At 43.1% G+C, this 10,325-nt stretch overlaps 1 long non-coding RNA gene across 1 annotated transcript in view; it reads left to right on the forward strand.

The window, feature by feature from the left end:
* The window catches only part of LOC106726214, a 6,920-nt gene extending 3,842 nt beyond the window's left edge, over positions 1-3,078 (forward strand). Inside the window, exon 3 of the long non-coding RNA XR_001362238.1 lies at positions 2,951-3,078. This is a non-coding gene — a long non-coding RNA (uncharacterized LOC106726214). The remainder of the gene's footprint in view (positions 1-2,950) is intronic.
* Positions 3,079-10,325: the final 7,247 nt, after the last annotated feature.

Below are 10,325 nucleotides of genomic sequence, written 5' to 3' on the forward strand. Positions count from 1 at the left end.
GCTGGCCCTGTTGCCAGGTGACTGTTGTCTGAAGCAGCATTTCCCAAAGTCTGTCATCCCAGAAGCTCCAAAACAACAAGCTCTGGACTGCACCTGGGGTCACTTCTCAGAGTCACTGTGCCCACTGGTGGGCGAGAGACTGGGGAGTCTGCAGCAAAGAGAGCAGAATATAGGGAATCTTGAATGTTAGCCCAAGAAGTTTGCAATTTTTTTTTTTTTTAAAGGAAGGAAAAAAAAGAAATCAACCAAAGAAATCATTTACATATATGCATAACCAATGACCAATGGACACAGGCAATGTTGTGGTGAGGACCTGGGGGGGTGGGGAGGGGCTGAGAGGAGGGGGATAAAGGGGGTAAATTGGGGGGCATCTGTAATACTGTCAACAATAAAATAAAATAGAGCCATTGAAGACTACTGAGCTGTAGGTTAACAGGATGAAAATGGTATTTTAGGGAGAATAAATTGACAGAATTGTGGAAACAAGACACAGATTGGAGAGAGAAGGGCCAGCTTGGAGGGTCTATTTCCTAGTCTCCTCTTTTGAAATGTCAGAAATGTGGAATGCTGGTTCTGTCTGCTTTAACTCCCAGGTCATCAATAAGAGCCACTGTTTAAACCAAAGTAGGATAGAAGGATAAGAGGATTTGTATCTTGTTTTATAGGAGATTTCATTTTGTGTCATTTCTCTCGACCTCAAGTGAGCAGGGCTCAGTTCATCACAGTCCTTGGGGCAACTGAGAGGGTTGAAGGAGGGTTCTGAGTTTAAAGTTCTACACCACAGCAGGCATGTCAAACTCGTGGCCCATGGGCCGCACGCCTCATTTATTTGGCCTGTGTTAGCCTTTGAGCTTGTTCTACAGTAAACCAGCCCATAATTCAGATGGTTATCCTAGTTCGTCTCTTTATTGTTGTTATCTTTTCTGTTTATTATTATCCGTATTTTTAAACATTTAAGACGTCCAAAAGTATTTAGACCAGCGGTTCTCAACCTGTGGGTCGCGACCCCTTTGGGGGTCGAACGACCCTTTCACAGGGGTTGCCTAAGACCATCGGAAAACACATATATAATTACATATTATTTTTGTGATTAATCACTATGCTTTAATTATGTTCGATTTGTAACAATGAAATGGGGGGTCACCACAACATGAGGAACTGTATTAAAGGGTAGCGGCATTAGGAAGATTGAGAACCACTGATTTAGACTATTGGCTCTGCCTTTAGCTAGGTGAGAAAAATAAACCTCTGCCTAAGTTAGAATGAGTTCTAATTTTCTAGATCATCAAACTTTCAAAGCCAGAGTATTGAATGATCCTATTTATTGTATTCATTGCAAACATGGGCAACTATACAGTTATATCATTAAATAGTGTTCATCTAATTTAAAACAACTCAAGGCTTTTCTGTAACACATCAGCAATTTTAAATATGTCCATCTCCCAACCTTAATAAAAATCATCATATATTCAGCAGTGATAGACAGTTCTAACTGCTTCTTTCCAGATCTATTTCTGCATACACTTGTGCAATAAGCATTTGAGTGTCTACCACGTATTGAGACTGTTACCAAATGTGGCAGTCATTCCTCATTCACGTCATTACTTCCTGTCAGTGTTCAGAGAGGGATATCTGATCGCTGCTCCCGGAGACTGCTTCAAGACCTCTCGGTCCAACCAGTTGTCAGACCCAATGGGATTCTTAGCTTGCACCGTGACCGTGGTGTTGGGTAATGTTGATCACCCTCTCCTTGAACTGTTTCTCTTGACTACGATGAAATTTTGATGTTATTCCAACTCTCTGAGGACTTGTCTCTTAAGTGTTAGAATGCCTCAGACTTCTGGTCTTGGTCCTCTTTTCTTCTGAAGCTCCAGCCCGAGCTGAACGATCTCATCCATGTGAGATGACTCCCACGTCTTTCTCTCAAGACTGACCTTTTCCTGGAGAACTGACATCTGACTCCACCCTACCCCTGTGGGTTGCCTCTCAGTCACTATCTGAAAATGAAGGCATCATCTCCCCAGATTCCCTCTCTTCCCATATTTTCTGTCCTGGCTAATGGTGTTTGTCAGCTGATCCATCATGGCATTCACCCTTGAAACAGATGCTGCACAAAACTTTCCACCTCCAGTAGCTTGTGTCACTGTTGATTGGGAGATGGGTAACAGGTGTTCAAAATAAAACATTAGGGTCACTTTTTCTGAAAAATATAATTCTCCTTAGCTTGAGATATTTATGGAGTGGCAGGTCATGAGACATCTTGCTTTTTTGAGTGACCTCTGTCCTGGGTGTCAAGGAAGAGGAAAGTTTGGGAACCAGTCACATTTTGACCTATTCCTGGGCGTTTGTCAGGCTCTGATTAAGTGCATTCAGATGGTGGAACTGGTGGGGGTTTCAGGAAAGTTCCTGCTCCTGGGGCTTCATCTCTGGGTTCCCCAGTGCAGCCATTCCAAGCAGCTTCCTGTAGCACAGACTTACACAGGCTGCCCTATGTGCCTTTGCACAAAATTTGTATCTCTGCTGGAAACTCTCATTCATTCATTCATTCATTCATCCATCAAATATAAATGAAGGTGTGACAGAAATCCCAGGCGTAGGTAGAGACCTGAAAGAATCAAAAGCAGTGACTTGAACAGATACTTATACACCCATGCTCACAGCAGCATCATTCACAACCGCCAAAAGATGGAAGCCACCCAAGTTCCCCTTGATGGATGGAAGAGCGAATAAACAAAATGTGGGATATACATGTAATGGAATATAATTCAAAGGAAAATAAAGGAAAATACGATACATGTACCACAGCGATAAACCTTGAAAACATTATGCTGAGTGAAATAAGCCAGGCACAAAGGACAAATATTGTTTGACTCCACTTATCTAAAATATCTAGAAGAGGCAAATTCACAGAGACAGAAAGTAGATTAGAGGTTAGAGGGGCTGGGGAAAGGGGAGCGTGAAGAGTTATTGCTTAATGTGTACAGAGTTTCTGTGTGGGATGATGAAAGGTTTTGGAAACACATAGTAGTGATGGTTGCACAACATTGTGAATGTAGTTAATGCCATTGAAGAGTACACTGAAAAATGGTTAAAATGGGAAGTTTTATGTTATATGTATTTCTCTATATCTATCTATCTATCTATCTATCTATCTATCTATCTATCTATCATCTATCTATCACCTATTTAGGGATGACCTATGTGAGTGAAGTTTCTAGCTCAGGAGTCATGCCTGATTTAACTGTGTACTCAAAGCCCAGCACATAAGGAGGAAGGACACCTAGGAGGGCTTGGAGCTGGGTCTTGAAAAGCTGAGAGATGAGAGTCAGTGGCATCTTATTACATAAGAGATATTTTTATGTTATTATTCTGGAACTCAGATACAGAATTGGTTAGTCTGGTTTTTGCTCTAAAAATGTGGGGTTTTATCACCCGCTATGGAGGGGTAGAGAGAAAGTCTAGCCATGGGCTTGGTAAAGTGATTCCTGGAGACAGGCTTGGACAAGACTGGGTACAGGGCATGGTTTGTTGAGGGCACATGTAGGAGCTGGGTTTAGAAAAACAAGTGAAGGTGCGTTGGGGAGGCCTTGATTCTCGGCTCAGAGAATGTGCGCTGAGCAGGGCAGTGCCGTAGGAGATGGTGCCCTTCCCGTGCAGGCTGGACTCTTCCGGACAGTTTCCAGGAGGAATACACAGACTCATGGCTTCAGGGCATGGCCAGGCGCTGCCCATCCACCCAGGTTGTAATTATGTTAACCAGAACTGGCTTTTCCCTGAGGGAAGGATGGCTCTTCTTTTTCTTCTTTATTTTTTTCCTAAAAGAAATTAAAAATACAAAAACAAAAAAGTTCTCCTCCTCCTTTCCTTCAAAGCACTGTGGCATCTTCAGATCTGGTACTTGAAAGCTAAAGCCGATCATAATTTCCGACGGACACAATGTGCATTTGAAATTCTTTTCCACATCAAATTAAATCTGTCTTGGACTGATTTCCTGGAAGTGTTTTTCATTAGAAATAATAGTCCTCAGCTGAGAGATCACAGAATTCGATACCACAGAAGGGGAAACAGGAACAGAAATAAGGCCTCCTCAAGCGCATCCTCCAGGGAGCTACCCACTGATTGCTTTGGGGGACTTTGCTGGGGGGAAACCATCCTCTCTCTAGGCGTATCCCCAGGGAAATGGCGCTGGGCCTGGTGGGCCACCATTTATTTCAGTAATAAAATCTTTGTTTCTTTGCTGAAAGTATAAAGATGAAAGCAATTGAGTTCAACTAACCAACCAACCAGCCAACCAACCAATCAAGTTCATTGTGCACCGACTGGCTGCCCATCCTTCTGTAGTGCCTGGAGTGTAATGGTTACTAAGACAAAGTCCTTGAAAGAGAGTAAAACTCATAGGAGGAGACTCCAGGGACCAAGACAAAGCTCCAGCAATGTTTGATGGTTTTCTTCCTGGCCTTAAACGTGTCCTTCTGTATAATGCACGCATGCATACTTTGTCTCACCTACACAGAGTTCCGGAATGATGGAGGAAATCCGTCTGAAATTCTTTTCTCCTCCTCCCCTCTGAATCATGACTTGTTTACTTCAGGCTGTTAACAGCCTTGAGAGTGTCTTTAATCCTTAGCCAGGGTCTTTAAATATAATACATCAATAACAGGTAATTATTCACTTTGAACTCTTTGCTCCTCCCCCCATACCCTGCAGGGTGAGGCTTGGAACTTTTAAGCACTGTAACAGATTCTTCCTATCAAAGTGTCAAAACTCATACGGCATATGTCAAGGAATTCGTTTGCTTACTTTAATCTGTCTCCCCTCCTCCTCCTTTTTACTTCTAACTCTAGCCACAAGCTTTGGGGATTATTGTGTTGAGGGCTAGTTTTCATCCCTGTTGGCTTTTTTTTTTTTTTTTTTTAAGGCAGCACTACCTTGGAATTAGCCTCCATGCGTTCAACCTTGTTGCCCTTAAGAGTTGCAAGCAGTTGAGTTTGTTGCTCCTGGCCTGTCACATTATTCCTGTTTTGAATGTATCCAGGGAAATCCTGTCAAATTCAAAACTTCCTTTTGCCCAAACCAATCTTTGATCTGAGTGGCCTAGACACAACTGGCTCTGAGCAGCTCCTGGTGTGCGCATTGGCGCCCTGGGGCTCCTTTCACAAGTATCTCAAGGCAACACGGTTTATTCCGTCAGCAGGGCTGGTGTGGGATGGCCTGGTCTTTGGCTGCTGTGAGCCCCTGGACTAGTCCTGTTCTGAAGACAGCTTTGTCCCAGGGAGCTCTCCCCACATTCTGGAGCGCTGTGTGTAGGCCAAGGATTTATCTCTGCCATGGAGGTCACATGCACAGCCTCCCCATATTTTCCTTTCTAACAGTAAGAATAGCCAAACGATTGCTCTAACCCTATTGCTAAATCATTGCATTAAGTGGTACAAGTTTGGTTCTCCGTTCAAATGAAATCCTCAGTGTCTACCCAAGGCTCCCTTGTGTGTATGAAGGGATTTCCCAAAACATCAGCTAAAGCGGTACAATAATTAGTACAAATGCGGTGTACTCAGAAATGGAAGGCAGAACAGATGGTCTAGGAGTTTTGTCAATATTTCCTACCTCAGGATCTCCTAAGGGGATGGAATCAGTAGTAAACTAGGAGCTTATTTTTAGTTTTAAGGAGTTGGCCAGATTTAACTAAAGGGAAACATTGAAGGTGTTACTTGACATTGAAAAAGTTACCCACATTTCTATATCCAAACAAATTAGATACTTGGAGTTCTGTGATGTTACTATTCAGATGATTTCCCTGCTTTCTAATAATAAAAATTCACTTTGAATGTAGACATAACAAGATCTAACAGGATGTGCTGGAGTCTCACAGGGGAATAATGACTAATGAAGTGGAAACTTTCACTTTTAAATCTGATTTCATCCTTGACCTTGCTAGTGACCTTTGGCCTATTGCCTACTCTTGCGATATCTGTTTCTCCATGATTATGATGGTTATACAATAGCAAAGGGGCCTTTACATGTCATGAAGAACTTATATGATAAGCAATATGTTTATAACGAAGAACATTGAAAAATTCAGACTCTGTCTATACAGAGTCAAAATATCCTTTATTTTAATCAATGTGGTTTAAAAAAAAATCAGTGTTTAGATATCATAAAGATCAATGAACTAGTGGGCTGACTGTACTTTTCCTTTACCCAACAGCTATCTTGGCAACATAGGCTAGAGCTGGAGTGCTGCATGTGCATAATTAACAACAGTATGAAAAGCAAGAATAACATTGTGCTGGTAACCTTCAGGGAGGGTCTGTCTGTCTGCCCACGAATGAGCTCAGCAGGGAGGGTGCGCTGAGCTCTGTAGGGAAAGAAGTCAGATTTAAAGCTCTGTGTTTTTTGAAACCCCAGTGAGCAGAGGGACATCTGGTAGAGAAGATATCCACAGTTTCCTGTTCTCTGCTTTGTTATTCTTTCCCCCATTCTGATTACAGGGTAGGCTTCCAGGGCTGCCCTGGCCAGCCAGGGGCTGGAAGATGGAGAATTATAGGAGGGGGTAGTTGATCACTTTAATTACAGGCCCGGGGGTCTTTGGGGTATTTCTTTCCTTGGGATAATCTTCTGCAGCATGGTTTGCGTCTTAGGGAATCGTGGATTCTTGTCATCACCATGTTGGGTTCCCACAACTCGCTCGCTTTCTTGCTGAAGAACTGTCAGGAATATGGGATCCATCAGCATGAATTTCTCAGCAAGTATGAAGAGTGAAAGGAATTCTTTACCACATGCTTGAATAATCTGACTACAGACTATTAAATCAAATAGATGGTTTAATAGATTTTTAATTATTAGAATTAATTTAAGATAAAATATGTTAACATAAACAGAAGACCACAGGATTTTTTCAATTAAAAAATGGAGTGAAAGGAATTATTGATTGCTTTATAAATAAAGATTTTACTGACTCTAACTAGAAACATGTAAGTATACATCATAGTAAGTATATATCAAAGGCAAAAAGAACTGGCACCAGTGTCATTTATATAAAGAACCTCTAGCAAATCACAGGTCCCCCCCCCCCCCCCCCTTAAACCACGGGACTTACTAACATTCTGCACTCTCTGGGGTTCAGATCCCAGGAGCAATGTTCTGGTGGGTCAGGATATTGTTTCCTGTTCTAGGTGCCACGTTTCTAGGGGGACATTATGAACTCAAGAGCAATAGGACAGGGCAAGACGGTGATGGTGGGTTGTCCCGGGAACCATCTTTGATAAGGATAAGTAATGTATCTCATGATGGAGAAGACTGAGAGTATGTGACATATTTGCCTTTTGTAGACATTTTCATGGGAGAATGTTTAATATCTTAAAGAGGTGAAATTCCCTTCAATATAAGAAATATCTGCCTAAGAATATGGCTTTCCAACCCTGGAGTGGACTGCCTCCTAAGTGGTGAGTTCCTTGCACTGGATACTTAAGTATGTACGAATGTTGGAGAAGAATTACTTATATGTTCAGAGCGAGTGGGGCTACAATGATAGTGAAGCCCCTTTCTTTGAATCTATGTGTGGGTATGTTGTTCACGGTCTTCCCTTCTCCATTTGCTAGAAGGCCCCATCTAACCTATTCGAATTATTCACAGTATTATTATGAAGGCTAGATGAGTGTTAAAGACTAATTAGAAAAGAAAATTAAATCATGACTCATACAATTTCAAAATGAACATGTGTCATTAATTAAGGAAGGACTCGCTAGTTGGCACAGCTGGTCAAAGAAACACATATCTAGAGTCAGGTAAGGAATGATAAAATGAATTTACAAATGGATATAAAGCTGGCAAAACTGTCCAATATCCACAGAATGATAAACAATTGCATACCACTGGATACAATTTGTATTACTCCCAGTTTTCTACACGCTAACCTTTATCCCCACAGAGTTGTGCAGCAGTCTGGCCCAGCAATTTTCAACACATTGTCATGGCACACTGGTGTGCCACAAGAATTTTTAAAACATAAAATACCTGATTATTTAGTTAGGAGCACTGATCTCTTTTCCCTGGGATTGTCAAGTAAAAAAATAACAACAGCCAACACAACAGTAGCTGTCTGGTGTGAATGAAACAAAATTAATACCTATTTTTTTTGTCAGATTGGCAAAAAAATATGATATATTTTTTGGTGTGCTGCGGAATTTCAGTAATTAGTTTATGTGTGCCGTGAAATGAAAAAGGTTGAAAATAGCTGGTCTAGTCAAAGAGAAATATCCCAGGAGGAGTGTCCATTGAAAAGGTGTCCAGTAATTTCTTCTGACCATCTAACACCTTCCACAATTTCTTCCTACGTGAGTTAGCATAGAACAAGTTCTCCCCAGAGTTCTGGGTAAATGATAAGGACTCAATAAACATTACTTATTAGCACTGCTGTTATTTTTGCCCGAGTCCTGGGCAGATGAACCACCTCATGGTTGACATGAGAAACTTTTTGACCAAGGTCTTGACCACTGTTTCCCCCATTCCCTTTGGGAATATACACACATCAGACTACTGTCTTTCGCCTATCACAGATCAATGCTTTTAAATGTTTGGAAATCTATTTTCTAATGTGCATACAAAAATCCCCCTTTTCCTTGATTTCTTCCAATTCTTTCTCAGATGCCTATTGTAGGAAATTTTCTCTCTGACTCAAATGTCTAGTTAAGCATCTAAGGAAAATTTTAATAATGTTCTTCTGTTAAGGAAAGACTAAGTTTTAACTAAAGTTACAAATGATAAAGTTTAGACTTAGTCATCTCAGAAAGCAGTTGTTTTGAGTTGCTGAATACTAAAACATTGGCACAGAAATTATGTGTTAGAAATTTTACATATACTAGTATTATATATATATATTTAACTTACCTTTATGCATCTATATCTATTCCTAGCTATTTAGTATTTTTGGAGTGGTTGTTTGCGGCAGCAGTCTCCGGTGTTTACCTATGCCGCCATCTTGGTCTCCAGCCGGAAAGACTAAGTTTTAACTAAAGTTACAAATGATAAAGTTTAGACTTAGTCATCTCAGAAAGCAGTTGTTTTGAGTTGCTGAATACTAAAACATTGGCACAGAAATTATGTGTTAGAAATTTTACATATACTAGTATTATATATATATATTTAACTTACCTTTATGCATCTATATCTATTCCTAGCTATTTATATATATATATATCAAACTCTAATATGCAAATAGACCAAATGGCGAAACAACTGAACAACCAGTCGCTATGTCATGCGCTGATCACCAGGGGGCACGCACGGGACATGGCTGACATCAGCAGAGGGCGGCAGAATGCGGAACATGGCGGGCATCAGCCAAGGCAGGATGGTGGAGCAGGTGAGCGGGGCTGCCAGACCAAGGCAGAGCACGGGTCGCTGTCACTGGGGCAAGCCTCTGGTGGCTACTAAAAATTCTTTGCTCCCACGCGCCGTGGTCCTGCCTGGCACTTGAAAACACTGCTGGTGCCTGGCACTGGTCTCGATTGCTTGGCACCGTCAGCAGGTGTGAGTGGTGGTTGCCAGCCCTGATCGCCCCTGAGGGTTTCTCCACTTCCCCCAGCTCCTGAGGGGCAATCGGGGCAACAACCGCTGCTTGTACCCGCTGCTGGCACTGGCCCCAATTGCTCAGCGGGTGGGAGTGGGGCTGGCGCCATCAGCGCATGGGAGTGGGGTGGGGTAGGGAGCGGGGCTGCTGGCAGACAGAGGACAGGGGGCCGTGGTGGGAGGGGCCGGGCGGGGGCGGGGAGGGGAAAACTTCTGTCCTCTGGGGAGGTGCTAATCTAGCCTTTGCCTGAGGCGATCCGGCAAATGGCTCTGCGCAGGGCTTGGGCGGGGCGGGCTCAACAGGGCGGGCGGAGGGAGCCGTTATGGTGCCCTCAGTCCTGTTCCCAGAGGCTCTGCTTCTCAGAACCCCCGGAACCGCTGCAAACCTCGGAGGGAAAGCTGCCTTCCAACTGATGCCAGACACTCCCGCTTCTCCCGTTTGGGTCCGAGTCCCCAGCGATTCGCCCGTATCTGGAGCTCAGAGTCTGAGACTCCCCCCTGACCGAAAACGACAACCGCGCTCTCAGCCACCAGCCCGCTTTGCGCGCGCACCTCCGCACCTGAGTATTTTCCACACTGCGCCTCCTCTGAGCCTCGGTGTGCTGTTATTTTTCCTTCTAGTTGAAGAGTCTCTCCTCAGCCAGCCTTCCTGTGGTTCTGGGTGATGTCCGTTCCGTCTTTTAGTTGTATTTTTGGAGTGGTTGTTTGCGGCAGCAGTCTCCGGTGTTTACCTATGCCGCCATCTTGGTCTCCAGCCG

This window comes from Myotis brandtii, unplaced genomic scaffold (assembly GCF_000412655.1).
Source record: "Myotis brandtii unplaced genomic scaffold, ASM41265v1 scaffold240, whole genome shotgun sequence".
Lineage (NCBI taxonomy): Eukaryota > Metazoa > Chordata > Mammalia > Chiroptera > Vespertilionidae > Myotis > Myotis brandtii.